The sequence below is a fragment of the Xiphophorus maculatus genome, chromosome 8, assembly GCF_002775205.1.
Source record: "Xiphophorus maculatus strain JP 163 A chromosome 8, X_maculatus-5.0-male, whole genome shotgun sequence".
Taxonomy (NCBI): Eukaryota; Metazoa; Chordata; class Actinopteri; order Cyprinodontiformes; family Poeciliidae; genus Xiphophorus; species Xiphophorus maculatus.
Window position 1 is genome coordinate 2,603,213 of NC_036450.1, and position 13,171 is coordinate 2,616,383.

The 13,171-nt window shown below is 34.1% G+C and overlaps 1 protein-coding gene across 1 annotated transcript in view; it reads left to right on the forward strand.

The window, feature by feature from the left end:
* The window catches only part of LOC102218646 (one cut domain family member 2-like), a 34,478-nt gene that overhangs the window by 1,156 nt on the left and 20,151 nt on the right, over positions 1-13,171 (forward strand). The gene's annotated exons all lie outside the window — the stretch shown is intronic.

Genomic DNA, 13,171 nt, shown 5'->3' on the forward strand with positions numbered 1-13,171 from the left:
ACCCGGAGAAACCTGGAGGGAAACCTGGGGATCCTTCAACAGGGGCGTCCAACGCGAATTGGTGGCCCAAGGGTTGATTTTGTTTTTGTGTCCCCCTGACTTCAGTTAACGGAAAATATACATTTGTTAATTAACTTTTTCAATTAACTTTTTCCCATTTTAACCAGCATGAACATTATTACTGACGAATCGTCACCTTCTTGAAATAATGGCCAAAGTTATTTTTCGTCAAAAGTAATTTTTTGGCATCGTTTGGCAAAAAAGAGGAATTAATTAGTTATTTAATTTACCTAATTTTGCCAAAATCACCTTTGGCTACAAAAAAACAAACAAACAAACAAACAATGTTTTTGACAAAAAAGTTATTTATTTATTGCCCAACTCATCTTCTGGCAAAAATAGGTTATTATTTACTTCTTTCTTCTTCTTTTTTTGTTGCTAAAATTACTTCACACTAACAAACAAACTTTTTTTTTCTTTTCAAAAAGTGTTTTTTTTTTTGTTGTTGTTGCTTGAAACATCTTTCGGCTGCTACAAAAACATCACTTATTTGTCAAAAAAAAAGAGTTATTTTATTTGTGTAAATCATGTTTTAGCAAATAAATACTTTTTCCAATATTTTAGGAAGGTGATAATCTGTTAAATACAAAACAAATATTTGTCTTTTATATAAAGAATAACGTCGATCCAGAGACTTTACCTGAAAAGCCAAATTTGCTGCATCCAAATCAGATTTACTTCATTTTTTAAGTAAAAATAAATGTTTGGCTAAAAGTAACAAACATTTGAAAGAAAGTGACTGAAATCCAGAGAATAAATCTGTTAAATTTAATACTTCAAATTTGCAAAATCCTTTTAAAGTTTTGGCTCTAAAATCAATAACATTCCTTTCTTTACCAAAAAAAAACTTTATTTGCTGCATATTATTTTTTATTGACTCGATATTTTTGGCCCAGCTAACAGAAAGTTTGTACACCCTGCTTTTGAATAAAATTAATTACTTCATTAAAACTTTTCCTTGAGATACAAAAGTATTTGGAATCAGGTCTAGTTAAAAATATAAAAAAGATGATTTAATGTTATATTTTATGACTTATTATTATTATTATTGATTTTCAGGAGAAATGGGAGGAAATGTTAAAAAATTCCCACACTTAGCAGCTTTGTTTTGGTTTCCTCTGCCCTCCTCGTCTGAGTGGTGATTATTCGGAATCACTGGTGTTTTGATTACCATTATTGATCAATAACAAACCCGGATCGATAGGAAATGACAAGGTCGTGGGATTCCCCTCGATCAGCTCCTGACTTCTCGCTCCGAGGCTCCAGGTTTCCATCCTCCTCTCCCTGCGAGCCGAAAACAGGAAAATAAATCAAATTCACCTCCAATATTCAGTTAAATGAATTAAATTAAAACAAATGCAGGATTAAAATGTTCTTCTAATTTGCGGTGAATAAAATGGGTTGTGTTTTTATATGTAGTGTTTTTCACGGGGAAGGTTTGTGTTTGACTCAGGAGCTTTCGGTGGGTCTGCTGCCCCCTCTAGTGAGGAAAACCCGGTTTGTGTCCCGACTGCGAGCCTCTATTGTCTGCAGAACCTCCTCTGGGTCCGGCTGCTTCGCTCTTATTGATTGTTGTTGGTTTGTGGGCAGATTGGATCAAAACTGGACGGATTTCTGTTCGTTTTGTCTCATCCTGGTGGTTCTAACATCATCATCATCATTATTATTATTATTATTATTCATCATGTAAAAATGCTCAGGTTGCATCTCGTTTTTCATATTTTAGCATTTTATTTTATGCCTAAAATGTCCCATTAAATCGTTTTAAAAAATAACAGAATATTATTTGGTTATTTTTATGTTATTTTTATTTAAAGAAATTAATTTAGCTCCAAATGTACAAACTGTTTTTAGCAGCTTTCTGCAGGAGTAAAATTATTTTGACTTGATGTTGCGGTCATGTAGAAAAATAAATACATTTTGCCAGTTTATGCTGCATTAAGTACAATAAAAATTAACTTCAATTTTTAAAAAAATCTGAATTTAATTTTCTAACACATTTCAGCAGATTGTTGAGGAAGAATATCTAAGTATTTGGAATCTGTTTAAATTCATTAAACAGATTTCTTATTTAAATCTGAAAACATTATTGTTAAATCTGAATAAAATGAAAAGAAGCTTCTTTATAAAATAGATACGGTGATAATTTCAGTTGATGTGTAAAAACTTTAAATAAAATAAATTCTGCTCTTCTTTACATTTCTTTCGCATGAATCATTAATTTTAGTGTTAATTGTAATATTTTGGATTCGTGTTGCAACCTGTTGTTTTCTGTTGTGAAACTCGCAGCGTTTCATAATCAGCCTGAACTTTGGGATGTTTGGCAACATTTGCAGCAAATCACAGACGTCCGTCTTTATCTGCTGGCCTCATTTATCTGCTCAGTTCATGTAAATGTTTCTCCAGACTGTTGAGCTCAAACGTTATTTTCCTCATCTGACAAACAATCCGGAAAAAATCTGGAAAATAGTGATTTTTATCTGATTTTTATCTGATTTTTATCTCCTAACGAAGGGATAAAAATAACCCTAAATTACAAAACAAATGATTTTAACAAACATTATATTTATTTGTTATATTTAGAATATAAACATATCAGATTTAAAATGTTTCCTTTAGAAATTCCTCCTTAAAGTAAAAAAAAAAAAACCTTAAATAAATATAAAAAATGTATAATATATATGTCATGAATTAAATCAGTAACTTTAGGCTCATATTTCTTTGATTGTGTAACAATATGTGCAAAAAAGCTTAATAGTTATAAATTACAGCAAATTTGCATAAAAATTTCAATAAAGATTCTATGATTTCAAATTAAAGCTCCTGATTTTTGGGGAAATTTGATTTTTCTTTTTTAATTTGAAATATTTTCACCTGCATCTTTGCTACATCTACTCTGCAGAAATATAAATATTTCTGTTTAAATATTTCTGATTACATATAAAATAGGAGTAAAGTCAATGTTTTCCCAAAATAATGAGATTTAATCACATTAAAGTTAGATTACCGCCTCAGTTTGTTGGAATTATAATCATATCTCATGATGTGAAATTTAAAATGTCTGTATAGTTATATAGACATTTTTCCATAAATGAAACAGTAACTTGGTTTATTACTGTAACAGTTGCTGCTCCTCTGTAAGAATGCATCAGAAATTAGTGCTGAAGTTTCCCTGGATCTGATAAGTGGACCGATGACCCGGATCAGATTATCTCTGCAGAATCTGACTGTGATTTCATTAAGGCGGTTCTTTGATTTTCCAGACAGCTGCTTCATCAGGCAGGTTCACAGGAAATGACACGGGGAGGAAGCGGGAGGCTGAGGCGGGAGGCTGAGGCGTGAGCCGCTCCGTCCCGTGTGTGCTGTAAAATGTCGTGGATCTGATCTGTGTGGAGTCATTTGCTCACATTATGCTCACTTCGTGGGTGGTGCTCTTCTCCTCCACCAAGCACAGCTCACTGAGAATGGATGTTCTGATTTTACAGCCAGCATTTCTTGCTGTTTTAATAACTAACAAATCATCTTTTGCAGAATTTTACAAGCTGAAATGCTCTTTAAACGCCAAGCTAATCTTGGCTAATCTTACAGAAAATAAAGAAACTTACTCACCTGACTGTGGCTGATGTTAGACTAAAAACGTTTGACAACAAAGATTTTCTTTAGCTAATACTGAACAATTAAATTCCTGTAACTTGTCAGGTAACAGGAAGGGTTAAACCTCTAAAAATCAAAATTATTTAGCTAGCAATACAAATGGAACATCTACAGCCACCAAGGTTAAGCATCTAGATATTTAGCTAAGTCTGGCTAAAATGACCAATAAAACTAATATGAAGAACTGAACTTTCAAAACTATGTAGCTATACAGAACAACTATCCATCAAAAACCTTTTAGGTAAAAATAAATAGTAGCAAACGTGACTGTTTAGCCAATAGAAAGAGAGAATCATTCAAAACCTTTCAGCTAATGTGAAAACTTAAACATCCAAACAATTTTAGCTAGCTTGGGCTGAACGTCTGAAACAGTTTCAATGCTAATCTGTCTTTGGCTAATAATGAATAATGGCTAATATGAACAACGGAGTATTTAAAACTCTGATAATAACAATTAAAACTCTTAACTGTTAAGGTAGCAAAACCAACTTTCCAAAAACTCTTAGGCTAAAATGTGGCTCTGTTTCGCTAACACAAATAAACATCCAAAAACATTTAGCTAACAGATAAACATCCATTACTTTTCCACTAACATAAATAATTGAATATCTGAAAGTCTTTTTCTAATATTATACAGTAGATAACATAAAATGTTGAACATCCAGAACTGTTTTTCTAAAATAACCAAATGAAATTCAAAAACATTGGAAACTCCTTCGCTAATCTGCTAACATAAACTAATAAACATGTAAAGGCGTCTAGCTAATAATTAGTGGTTGCTAACACTGATAATTAAAACTAAACAGCTAATTTTAACCTTTTAGGTGATTCAAACTACAGTTGACAACAATTACAAAATAAAATAGCTTCACTCAGACAAATTGAATTTAATTCTCTGATGAAGAAGCTGCTCGCGCTAAACACTTAAAATAAAACGTAAAACATTCAAAACTGTTGAGCCAAAATAAACAATCTGAAAGTCTTTATCTTAAAATGAACAGTTAACATCTGAACATCTAAATTTTATGCTAACATGAACAGTTAAAGTTTAACATTTCAGTAATATTTATTACCAGAAATGGAATTTATTCTTGCTGTAATAAGTCGGGTATTTATGATGCCTCCAGTTGTTTTGCCCATCAATCTTTAAAATAATATAATTCTTTGTTAAAAGTGTCTGAGCAGTAGTTCATTTTCAACATTTTAAAACGATGAAAGCTTGGTTTCCTTGTTTCGTTCCTGTAAAAATATAAAATTAAGCTCCTTCAGCCTCTCAGGTATTTTTACAGTGACTGTAAGAACAAAGGGAGCAAAGCTACAAGCACCCAATAGAGCTGAGGTCAAAGGTCAGGGCAGCGAATCTGAGAGAATAGATGAAGCAAATTTTCCCCAGACCATGAGACAAGCTGAGCGTCGCAGGGAAATGGAAACTGATTTGATTTTTCTCTCTGTAATTCGTTATTTTTTAAATCCAACTTCATTACTATTCTGTTTATTCACAGAAAAACAAATTATGCAGAAATGTTAATGGATTATTTGCTAATATGAGATTTTTAGGAGGATTTTCTTCTTTGTTTTAATTCATAAATGCCCTAATTTACCTAAAATTTTAATTGGTACTCCACATGTCAAAGGTCGTCGTCGTCGTTGACGCAGCTCCTGGTTGATTCTTGACTCCAGGACATTTACTGTGTTTCTATATCAGAGTTGCTACAAAACCATGAAAAAATCAACATTTTGTCATCATTTGTGCTGATTATACCTGAACATGTTCAGTTTCTAGAAAAATTGAACTCAGAAAAATAAAAATATGACCAAATATTTGATTCGTTTCCATCTGAAAAGCAAAAATAATAATGATAATGGTAATAGGAGAAGAGGAAGAAAGTTTAGTTGTTGGCATTATTTTATTAAAACTGAACTCCAGACCATGTGTAGCTTCTATGGAGAGAGAAAAAACTAAAATTAACAGTTGAAATGATGCAAATTGGAGAGTAGTAGGAGAAGAAAGTGAGGAAAAGTGATCAGTTTGTTGAACAACTTAATGCCTTTAATATTATGTAAATATGAATTAATATTTATGTGTCAATGACAGAAAATCTGTTGTTTTTTGTTGTTTCTTGATGTTTTCTGAAGTTTACACTGATGCAAATAGTAACGCTAACTTAATTCAAAACCCATGATATCTTCCATTGAGTTTAAAAAATACTTTATGCACTAAATGATAACATAAGTTTATATTAGTATTTATTACAGTTCATTGTTTAGAGTTAAATGAGTGAAACTGCTGTAAAAATCATAAGAAAAATGGCAGAATTTCTATATTTTTTTAATAATAACCTCTTCATTTGATGGGATCTTTACGCAGCAGGTCTGGTTTGAACAGCAGCTTCATTATCCGAGTCTTTGTTGCGTCAGCAGCATCAGCTCTGTTAGCTTAGTGCTTGAACTTGAGGAAATAAACAAAACAGGAAGTTAGATATTAATATTACTTCTATCAAACTCAACCATAAATCCAGGATGTTTTGGTGATTTTAGTCCTAAAAGGCGTCAACATGTTACAGTATCTGTGGATTTCAAAGCTAATTTCCTGTCATTTAGCTAGCATAGCATGTAGCTAGCAGGTAGAAACAACGACCTAAAACAGTTTTAGCATCTTCTCCTGCTTCCATCTCATCTCCAAGCCTTTTCTTTCTCCATTTTCTCCTTCCTCGGACCTGTCTCCCCTTCGCTCTCGTTTTGGCGAGGGGGAGGAGGTATTATGTGGTCGTCAGGGGAATTGAACACAAGAGCAGAGGCAGCAGCGGCCCGATGAATTATTGATGGGAATCTCAGCGTGACCCGCCTCGGTCTGCTCACTTCACTTCTTCTTCACCTCGCAGCCGGGTTAACCAGGCAAGATGGAGGGAGGGAGACGGGCGGAGAAGGAAAGGAGGAGTCCATTGTTTGGACGGTTTGCCTTTGAAGACGAGTGAAAAATGACAGAAAACCTGAATTTAATTATCATTATCAAGATAAAACTTGTTTCTTCTCCAAATGTCTTTGATGAAATTTCAGCTGGAAGTGGATGTGAGGCTCTGAGTTCATTAGAATCGGTTGGGTTTTGGTTCTGATCCAACTTTTAATGATGATCCATAAATCCTGGATGAGTTTGGAATCGTTGTTGTCTGAGGTGATATTGAAAGATTAGAGGAATTCCTCCTTTTCTGCTCCACTGTATATATATTTTCCAATGCACCAGAACCAAAGCATGATGCTGCCGCCACCATGGTTGACAGGACAGTGTTCTAACTTTGACTCTTCTCAGCATATTTCATGTCATTATTAGCTTGATCATAAAATTGATCACTGATCAATGATCAATTGATCATAAAATTGCGCAACTTGAATTTACAAAAGTAAATTCACTGCAAAAATACCAACATTTTCCAAGTATTTTTGCCCTATCTTATTGTGTAAGCATCTTAGTACTCTTCAAATAACACAAAACTAACTTACAAGTAACTTTTTAGCAAGTTATGGAAGGTTGTTTTAAGGCAATTCCTTAATATTGAGGAAAACGTTCTAGGTCCTTATTATTATTTCATTAATAATATTAAAATATTAATTTCCCCCAAAAAAGGAGTGAATTTTTAATAAACTTTGACCTCATAAGGTGCCAGAAAGTGGCACAGTTGGCAGAAAATGGGTTCATAAATGTGTGATTTAGAATCAAACGTACATGTCACCAGAAACATGAGTTTGAGAGTAAAACATGTCACTTCCTGTTCTAAGTGGGTGGAGCTACAGTGATGTCACTAAATGGCCATTTGAATGGGTTGAGTGCTGTTCTGCGGTGACACATAGCATGTTTGGTACAGCTGTGAGTTTGTTTCTCCCACGCCCGCATGGTTTGACGCAGCTAAAAGCTTTTGATAACTTTTGATCCCTAATGCGTTAAGATTATAACTGCTCATTTTGAAGTCTATAAGTCCAGAGCTCTACAAAACCTTTGTTCAGATACGTGTAAAAAGTAGAGCTGAGCCTTTAATACATTCATTTTGATTATTTTGCTACATGGATTTTAACGTAGTAAGTTGAAAGTTAATCACATTTCTTTTTATACTTTTATATAAAACGTCTCTCTTTTTGCCCAATGGAAATTAATTTCTGGTTCATAACTGCTGGAAAAGACTATTATTGTGTTCATGTTGTTCTAAAAGGAGTTAGCTTATCAGCAAAGCTTAAAATAGCATCTCAATGTAGCAGCAGCACAGATGCTAATGCTAATGTTATCGTCCGTTTCTAAAGAATCTCCAAGAATGATTGTTGTGTCTATTTATTAGGGTTTTTTATGAAAATGTTGCTCATTTTGGCAATTAATTACAGACTCTGCAATTAAAATAATAAAATATTTTTAGTTAAGTCCCACTACTAATTTATATATTTGTATGTATCTCTTTATGCTGTTAGAACCCGAAACCAAAGTCACAATCCTTATTTTTTACACACAAACCTGGTGAACAAAAAGCTAATTATGACTAAATATGATTAGAGGTGTAGAAAAAGTTCAATTTTATAAAGAATTACAAATCCGAGTTCTGGTAACTGATTGATTCAAAATGCTCAAGAATTGATTTCAGTCTGCTTCACTGCATTTTGACTAACTGATTATGTTTTATTGAAGGAAAAACCAGGCAGAATTAAATAGAGTCGTGACGCTAAAAATCAGAATCAAGTTGCCAGATTTGGAAAGATTTGCATCTTTAATTCCAGTAAATAATCAGCCTTCATACGTGAGTAGGCCTGTCACTGTAATGTTTTCTGAATAATAATTATCGTGGTAAAAGATAATATCGTTTTCAACTAATATACTTGCAATATGCAAAAACATTTTCTGAAAGATCAATAAACTTTAAATTCTAAGAAAAATTTAACAGTTTAACTGAAAAACCTTTTAAATATCCAAAATAAAAAGAAAAAAATAAATAAACTGAATCATAAAGTCTCTGTAAACAAAATTGTCCTTCAGAAAAGGTTTAGTTGAGACTAAATCACCAGACCGACGACTTTAATGATCCAGTTTTATCCAGTTTTGGTAAAAAGAGAAATGATAAATCATGTAAATGTGATTACATGCCTGTATTTTTCACTCATCACATCATGAATGTCTTCAGTGTTCATGTGGAACGTTCTGCAGACGTAAACATGACCTTTCTAATGCAGAGCAGGAGGAGATTTAAGAATCCACTTAGGGTGAAATTGTGCAGCAAATCTGGAAGACGAGATATTTTCCATTTTATGCATCCTGTAGCAGCAGAGCCGGTGCATTATTGATGAGGCCGGACCCGGCTTTATGAAACAGATTACCAGCAGGTACCAGGAGAGGCTGCAGCCTGCGTCCATTTTCAGGGTTTCTCTCCTGACCTCCTGCATTCGCGCAGGCCGCCATCGATCTGTGATAGTGGATTTCAGGAGACTCGTGATGTTTGTTTGTGTCCGTGTGAGAAGATTTGACAGATACAGTTATCTGTGTCTCAGCCTGTCGATAGCAGCGCCGGAGGCTGGAAAATGAGACGTGACGAAGTTTGGATCCAACTTTATTCCCACTGATGAGTCGGATAAACATCAGAACCACGCTGCTGGAATTAGCGCCTCCTTTGATTTAGCTGCTCTTCACTTTTGTTCAATTTGAAAAATTAATTATTGCAGCGTTGAACGACATCCTGATGAGACAAAATGTATTTTTTCTGATCTTGGTTGGATAAAAATATCCACTGTGGACGTTGGAAACAGTAAACGCTGGTTATGATTTGACACACATTGATTTTGAGAGAAAAATTTAGAAATTTCATGTTTTGAGCAGCTGTAATTTGGTATAGCAGTTTATTGTTCATATAAATAAATTGGTTTTAAATGTTGTAAAAACCTTTGATGGGCCGGCAGGGCTGGAGCTGGCAGGATGTGGGCCCTGGGTGGAGACGTTTTGGTGCCTGATCCATCGGTGGGTTGAACTGATCCACTGCTCAGCACCTTAAATGCACTATAATTTCATAACTTTCCAATATTTCACTATTATTTATACTCACAACAATCTCAAAATAATAATACAGCTCACTGTTGGGTTTATGAGTTTTATATGAAGTTCAGTGTTTGTGAAATTTGCTTTTATAAAACAAAAAACAAAACAAAAGAAAAAGTTTTTTGGAGCCTTCAGATAATCCCATCCTGGGCTGTAAATCCTCTCTAAGATTTTCTAAACCTATTTTTTAATATCTACTGTTTTCCAGCCATCGTCTGCCATTTATTTTAATTGGTGCTGATTGGCTAAACCCTGAAACGTGGAGATAAGGAAGCTGTAGATGTTAGCTTCTGTGGTAGCGCTGAGACTGTTTCTACTGCTTATATTAATGAATATTAATTTAAATTTGGTGTTTAAACTATTAAAATACAGTTATAAATGATTTTAGATTTGTTTTTTAGAGAGGGGTCTCAAGCATTTGACATTTCATTAATCATAAGCATTTTTCGGTCACATTCAGACATTTTATTTGATCATTTTAAATATTTTATATCTTATTTTTTAATAAGACAATTTCATCTGTTTTTATTCATTCAATAAAACGTCTTTTTCCTCTTGTTAGCTTTGCTAGGATAACAGATGAACATGAGAAAGTAAAAGTGCTGCATGATCTAAGAACCGGAGGCTAGGAAACCGTTGTGTTGCTAGTTGCCATGGCGATTCCCGCCTTTTCTGACCAACTTCTTTTGCCAGCCAGAAAAACGAGAATTTAAGTTTCAATCAAACCGTCGCTGTGGACAAACTATGAGCTGTACTGAAAAAAACCTGGAGCCGTAAGAGACAGAACCTTCTCCTGCCAACACCTGAACATTTTCATGTTTTATGTGTTTTATGTGCTTTATGTGCTTTATGTGTTTTATGTGTTTTATGGGCGAGATACGAGAGGTTAAAGAGACCCTCTAATTCCTGACATGAAGAAAACTCAGAGCTGGGATTCAACAGCAATAAATAGGAAGTTGGACGTGTTTCCTCGGCATTTTGGGGGAATCTGACAGGAAACTGTAAATCCTGCAGCAGGTGGAGTAACATGGGGGAAAGTAGACAGAAATATTGATGTATATATAATATTGATGCGTTTTGATGTATAAACTGTACATGTTTGGTTCAGAAAGTTTCTGAGTAAATCTAGACTGGCAGCATCACATTAAGCAGAGCATTCTGTGATAAAACTGAAATAAAAAATGAACAAATGTAAATTATGATTAATGAAAATGGCGGTTCAGTCGTTTACAGTCCAACTTCCTGCTGTTTGAACCATAACTGGTGTTTTTCTGCTGGGCAGATGATGGTTCCTGGTTTTAGTCTCTAAAATGATTAGATTTTTACACCTTAGGATCAAAAACATAATAACTGGAGCTCACAGCAATATTCTGTAATAACCTGCTAATATATTGCTATTACTTCTATAATATTTCTTTTTTGGCACGTTTACCTCTGTAGCTTCATTTTAAATTATGATGAAGCGTCTCTGATACGCTGAGATTAATTGTAGAGCATTAAGTTTGTATTAAAATTTATTTTGGAGAAATACTAGTCATCTGGTTTTCTAAATGCAAATGATTTTATTTAAATACGTCTGAAAAACGCATCTAAAGCAGCAGAGAGGCAGGTGGACGTCGTGTTGTTAGGATTCATCAGATGTGTATAAATCAGGTTAAAAATCGTCTCTTTCAGGCTCATATTGTGTTTAAATTTCTGTGATAAACAGTTTAAAATGTTTATCACAGCCGTGGCCAGTGAAAGCGGCGCTGCACTGATTTTCCTTTCTGACTGTCCACATCAATTAGGCGCAGCGGCGGCGGCGTTGGCGGGCCGAGAGCGGCCGGGGCTCAGATGAGAAAATGGTTCTGTCGCAGCTTTATTAGGGCGGTCAAATCAAACGTGACACCCAGGCTATACGGAGGAAACACGGCCAGTCCGCTCGGCTGCTTGGTGGGGAAAAGATTTCAAATGTTTTCCAGATGAAATCTGAACCTGCTGGATCTGGTTTCATGGTTTCATGTTTTCATGGTTTCATGTTTTCATGGTTTCATGTTTTCATGGTTTCATGTTTTCATGTTTTCATGTTTTCATGGTTTCATGGTTTCATGTCTTCATGTTTTCATGTTTTCATGTTTTCATGTTTTCATCGGCTACTGTTCAGGTTTCTTCTGTTAAATATTTCAGATCATCAGACAAACAATCGTATTTGGGATGAAACGATTAATGGGATTAATTAACAATTGTTGAAATAATCGTCAACTAATTTAGTAAAATCAACTCAAAAAAGCCGTTTGCTGAAAGAAAAATAATTAAACCAAAACTGAACAAGAAATATATATATTTTATCCTCATATGAATTTATAACTCATACTAACTTATGTTAAATTATGACAAATAAAATGTTTCAAGGATTTGCATTTTGTCTTTTTATCAAAAGTCAAATGTTTAGTTAGAAACGTTAAATTTTAATGCAGGTAAATTAAGGCGGAAATGTTTAATCGTATTAATTGTGATTAATTAATTACTGGAACAATGGTCAGCTATTTAATTAATCGATAACTGGAGGTTACAAACTCAAGACACTCAGAGAAGAAAGTAAGATAAAATTGAAACATTTTCCATGGAAGATAAAAATCCCTGGTTCTGCTGAAACGTCACCAGGTTCAGAGTCTGAGTGTAAAGATCCTCCATTAAATGAACTGTTTGTGATGTCGGACCATCAGTTTGTGACCTGAACCAAAACATTTTGGGTTTTCCTCCAGAACCAATAACTTCACCTGACTGGCTAGAAAATCTGAAAATGAAACAAAAGGAAGGTTTCAAAGCGGCTCGTCTTGGTTTTCTGTTTGTTGGATTCAGCTGAACTTTACTTTATTGATCTCAAAGGGAAATTAAATGTTTAATTAAAGAGCTGCAGATGCTGAGTTTAAATCAGTTTAAATCAAACTGAACTCCAACCTGTTTGTGGATTTTTATGTGGAGAATAACTTCAAATTATTCTCTTTTTTTAAATCTAAGATATTCAGAAAAAAAAAACACATTTCCTTTCAAATGGGACATGTTTGAAAGCAGCCAATCCAGAAGCAGCATTTATGATCCTTCTTCCTGATTGGCTGTTATCCTCAAGTAGATGTTAGTTTCTATGGTAACGCTAAGATTGTTTCCACTGGGCCTATTAGTGCGTATTAAGACACATTTCCTGTTTGGATTGTTAAAGCAGGTGAATTTAAATATTTTTAGAGGAGGTCAAAAGTATTTTCAGATGTTAGTTATTCAGCTGGGAACCCAAACAACAACATTATGTTTCAAAATATATCATATTTTAAAGTATTTGAAATTAGAACTACGTTAATTAAGCATCATGACGACACCGGGTTTTCTCAGCTCTAAATGCAGCTAAAGGGTTAATTATGA